Below are 5,778 nucleotides of genomic sequence, written 5' to 3' on the forward strand. Positions count from 1 at the left end.
TGGTTGCAAATGTGAATATAATTAACATTATTGAACTGTATACTTAAAAATGGTTAAGATGGTAAAGTTTATGTGTACTTTACCACAATTAAAAATACTGTATGGGCCAAACAAAATCATGTGTGAGCTCAATATGGCCTGCAGTCTCCCCTTTGAGATCGATCAACTTGATCTTCTATGAGGGCCCTTCTGGCTGCTTCACAAGATGAGAAGCCCTGGATAGTGGGGTTCTGAAGAAGACTGAGACAAGGAAGCCACATAGTGAAAGCCAGAGACCCAGCCTTCTAATCCTGAGGGAGGTTATGCACCAAGGACAACCACCTCTCCATTCAGGATTGTCATAAGGATCCCAGAGCCTTGTGCAATGCACCCTGCACATATGTGCTTCCACAGGCCCCTTTTCTCACCCACCTTCTCTTGCCTCTCAGCTCCTGTCTTTCTTGTGACTGTCTCCATTAGGGGTTAGGAGTGTGGCACTGGGGTCTGCACTAGCCTGGCTGCCCTTTAAAACATTTTGTGTTGCTCAGCTTGTCTAACCTCTTTCACTGATGCTCCCAGCCCTTCCAAACAGTCCTCTAGCTTCTGCTTTCCACTGGGAGTTTTGCCCAAAGAGCCTCCTTGGAGTCCCGGACACAAGGGGGTGGGGGGTCCTCAATCCATCTCCACATGAAGGACACCAGCCCCAATGTAGGTTTGGGATCTCCAACAACCAGCCTTTGTTCCTCTGGGTTCCTGGGAGAGTTCAATTGTGAGCAGCCACTCTTCTGATTCAGAGATGGTCAAACCCAGTCTCAGAGCAAAGGACTTGGTCAGTTTTGCATGTACTACGAACCCTCCCATACAGCTTGAGCCAAAGCTGCTTTCCCCAATGAATGAGGCTCCACCTTTCTCATCACTTGCTCCTTTTTCTGGTTGAAGGTAGGGAGGGTGTACAGGCCCAGGAGCGTAGGAGTTTGAGGTTATCCATTACTCTGTCTGGTTCTCACCACAAAACTGCCCTGAGATTTCTCAGCAACAATAAGGATCTTGTCCAAACTCTAAGCTTAAACCCCTCCCAGACCAGACCCCTTGGATTTGTTCTCAACTTGCCTGTGCCAAACTGGTCCCTTGGCCAAACCTCTCCCTTGTCTGGGTCTATTCTGCCTTTGTACAAAGCAGGGTTGGGCTTTGGGCACACAGGCTTTGCACCAGGAGATGGAGCCAAATGTACTGCAGACCTGAGTGGAGGGCAGACGCCGATATATTAGGACCTGGAGTGCTAGGGAGCGTCTGCCTCCTCTGAGGCTACAGAGCAGGAAAGAATCCCCTAAATTAGGCCCGGAATCAAGCCTGGTCACTGCACCCATAGAGTGAGGGGTGAAGGGGGGCTGCCATCTGGGAGCCGAGCACAGGGGCCAGCTAGACAGCCATATCCTAGGGCTGTCCCAATTGCCCCAGAAAATGCAGGGCCCAGCCTGACTTGGCTACTCCCAAACAAGGCTGCCTGTTTATCCCTGAGATTTGTCCTCCAAAAAACAAAGGATAGGATTAGAGGCACCATTACTCTAGTAAGCAAGATTATCAGCAAAAGCTGGGGAAATGGAGATTCATGTGCTCATGAAATAGTGAAAATTTGGAGAACAATTTGTCAATACCTAGTAAAGCTGATGATACAGATGGGAAAAAAAAATGCAGAAAAAAATGTCCAAGATAACATTTATGTAAACCTGAAATCACAAAATTTTCTCAGATACAAGAATGTGCTTTTAACATCCATTTATGTAAAAGTATAAAAACAAAATTGGCTCAGTTGAATAGAGTGTCCTCCACATACATCAAGTTTGCAGGTTTGATTCCCAGTCAGGGCACATATGAGAACTTATGGCACTAATCAACCCTAACCCTAACCCTAACCCTAAAACCCTAACCCTAAAACCCTAACCCGAACAATAACCCTGACACTGACCCTAACCGGTTTGGCTCAGTGGATAGAGCTTCGGCCTATGGACTGAAGGGTCCCGGGTTCGATACCAGTCAAGGACATGTACCTTGGTTGCGGACACATCCCCAGTGCGGGGTGTGCAGGAGGCAGCTGATCGATGTTTCTCTCTCATCAGAGTTTCTGAAACTCTATCCTCTGCCTTCCTCTCTATTAAAACTCAATAAAATATAAATGAATCAATAAAATATATATATTAAAAATTAATAATTTTTAAAAAACTAAATGAAAGGAACATGCTCCAGAGGACACAATATTCTTTAATATTAAAATGAAAAGACCTACCTTGGCAAAGTGCTCAGTTGAATAGAGTGTCCTCGCAATACACCAAGTTTGCAGGTTTGATTCCCAGTCAGGGCACATATAAGAACTTAAGGCCCTAACACCAATAAACCTAAGCCTAAAACCCAAACACTAACCCTACCACTAAATGTAATCCTTTCCTGGGAAGACCCATAACCCAAACCCTAACAATAACCCGGGAAGATCCATAACCCTAACCCTAACACTACCCCTAACAATATCCTGGGAAGAACCCTAACCGTAACCCTAACAACCCTAACCCTAACCCTAACCCTAAACCTAACCCTAACCCTAACCCTATCCCAGGAGGAACCCTAACCCTAAGCCTAACCCTATCCTGGGAGGAACCCTAACCCTAACCCTAACCCTAACCCTAACCCTAACCCTAACCCTAACCCTAACCCTATCCTGGGAGGAACCCTAACCCTAAAACCCTAACCCTAACACTATCCTGGGAGGAACCCTAACCCTAACCCTAACCCTAACCCTAAAACCCTAACCTTAAAACCCTAACCCTAACCCTAACCTTAACCATATCACAGGAGGAACCCTAACCCTAACACTAACCCTATCCTGGGAGGAACCCTAACCCTAACCCTAACCCTAACCCTAACCCTAACCCTAACCCTATCCAGGGAAGAATCCTAACCCTAACCCTAACCCTAACCCTATCCTGGGAAGAACCCTAACCCTAACCCTAACCCTAACCCTAACCCTAACCCTAACCCTATCCTGGGAGGAACCCTAACCCTAACCCTAACCCTAACCCTATCCCTATCCCGGGGGGAAACCTAACCCTATCCCTATCCCTATCCTGGGAGGAACCCTAACCCTAACCCTAACCCTAACCCTATCCTGGGAGGAACCCTAACCCAAACAGTAACCCTAACCCTAACCCTAACCCTATCCTGGGAAGAACCCTAACCCCAACCCTAACCCTAACCCTAACCCTATCCTGGGAGGAACCCTAACCCTAAACCTAACCCTAACCCCCTAACAACACCCTAAAATCCTAACCCTAACCTACCTTGGCAAGTAGCTTAGTTGAAAAGAGTGTCCTCCCTGTACACCAAGTTTGCAGGTTTGATTCCCAGTCAGGGCACATATAAGAACTTATGGCCCTAACAAGCCTAACCCTAACCCTAACCCTAACCCTAACCCTAACCCTAACCCTAAAACCCTAAAACCCTAACCCTAACCTACCTTGGCAAGTAGCTCAGTTGAATAGAGTGTCCTCCCCATACACCAAGTTTGCAGGTGATTCCCAGTCAGGGCACATATAAGAACTTATGGCCCTAACAACCCTAACCCTAACCCTAACCCTGACACTGACCCTAACCGGTTCAGCTCAGTGGATAGAGCGTCAGCCTACAGACTTAAGGGTCCCAGGTTCAATTCCAGTCAAGGGCATGTACCTTGGTTGCCGGTACATCCCCAGTGGGGGGTGTGCAGGAGGCAGCTGATTGATGTTTCTCTCTCATCGATGTTTCTTTCTATCCCTCTCCCTTCCTCTCTGTAAAAACTCAATAAAATATAAACAAATCAATAAAATATATATATTAAAAATTAATAATTTAAAAAAAACTAAATGAAAGGAACATGCTCCTGAGGACACATTATTCTTTCATATTAAAATGAAAAGACCTACCTTGGCAAGTAGCTCAGTTGAATAGAGTGTCCTCCCCATACACCAAGTTTGCAGGTTTGATTCCCAGTCACGGCACATATAAGAACTAATGAATGCAACAAATTGATCTCTCTTGCTCTCTTAAAAAAAAATAAAAATAAAAAATAAAGGAAAAAGCCCTACGAAACTGATTTACAACCCTGACAGTGGGGAGATAGTAATGAAAAATAAGGGGAATTTCATTTTTTAAAAAATATATTTTATTGAATTTTTTTCAGAGAGGGAGAGGAATAGAGTTAGAAACATCGATCAGCTGCCTCCTGCACACTCCCTACTGGGTATGTGTCCGCAACCAAGGTACATGCCCTTGACCAGAATCGAACCTGGGACCCTTGAGTCCGCAGGCCAATGCTCTGTCCACTGAGCCAAACCAGTTAGGGCAGGGGGAATTTCATTTTTGTTGCTTACTAAACCCGAGGCAAAAGAGATAACAGCCAACCTTCTGGTAAGTTAGTCTTGTTTTTGTTTTGTTTTTTAAGATTTTTAATTGATTTTGAGAGAGAGGGAGAGGGAGAGAGAGAAGCATCAATGTGAGAACAAAACATCTATCTGCTGCCTTTTGCATGCCCCCTACTGGGGATCCAACCTGCAACACAGGCATGTGCCCTGGCCAGGAATCAAACCAGCAAGCTTTTGGTGTATGAGACAATGCCCAACCAACTGAACTACACTGGCCAAGGTTAGTTATGTGTATTTTTCTTAAGTCTCAATAAAACCACCAAAATTCCATGCAAAGCAACTCAAAACTGGAGGCCACAGTAAAGCACTCCTGGCCTCAGTGAAGGGTTCTGAGTACTCACCACCACTAGCCAATCGTGCCTTCTCAACTGGAATGGTGATCTAAAGATAAACTTAGAGACAAGTTAGAGGGGGTGGAAGTCACCGCAAGGGTTGGAGTCATAGGCCACTCTCCCATCACCCCTGCCAAGAGCTGCCAAAGCTGCCCTCTAACCGGTAAAGCTCTCAATCCCTGATTTGCAAGGGGCCTGGGCCAGTGCCCCACCGGCGGTCCCGTAGTCGTGGTGGTGGTGGTGGTGGTAGGGCAGCCCACCCTCCAGTCTGCTCAGGGCCTGCTTCCTTTCATACAGCCACTGGGACAGCATTTTGTGGGTCTTTGTCTCCTGGATGCCCCAAAGAGCCTTGGTGCTTCTGAAGAGTCATTGGTTCTTCCTCAGGATCTCTGGGAAGGGCCTCTCCTGGCACACCAGAGCCATAAGGGGGGGGGGGGGGCCGCGTGCACGCACACCCAAGTGCTTAATTGCCAGGTGTGGCATCTGGTTAATGCTTGTGGCTCCTTGCCTAGCACAGGACAGGGCATGTAGTAAGTGCTCACATTCACCTAACAAATATTTGCACTCCTACCTTTAACTTTGGGAAAATAAAAGAGTGAAAAAGAGGTCCCTGTTTTCATGGAATTAATAATTTGGCTAGAGGGACAACAGATAACTACCCCAAATTAATATCTAACTATAAAGCAGTTCAGTGCCAAGGAGGAGCCTGCAGAGCAAATCATCACAGAGGCTCTGACCAGGCCAGGGCAGGCAGGTGGTCAGCTTCCAACCTTCACCCCAAGTCCAAGTCATCCCTCTGTGCTCTGCTCTACCCAGAGGCTGGGGATCTGCATAGGACTTGGGGGGCTGTGACTAGGATTTCTCCTCACCCAGACTCTATGCTCCCTGTGTAAGGCAGGGTCTTGTCTCCTATACCTCATTCTCCCCCCAGTCCCTTGTGTTTGGCAGGCAGTCAGGTTGGTTTTAAGCTAAAGGATTCAGACAATTAGTACTTTCAATAATAAAGATTTTTTAAAAGA

This window comes from Myotis yumanensis, unplaced genomic scaffold, assembly GCF_028538775.1.
Source record: "Myotis yumanensis isolate MYYU_CA2020_CCGP unplaced genomic scaffold, mMyoYum1.0.hap1 SCAF_7, whole genome shotgun sequence".
Classification (NCBI taxonomy): domain Eukaryota; kingdom Metazoa; phylum Chordata; class Mammalia; order Chiroptera; family Vespertilionidae; genus Myotis; species Myotis yumanensis.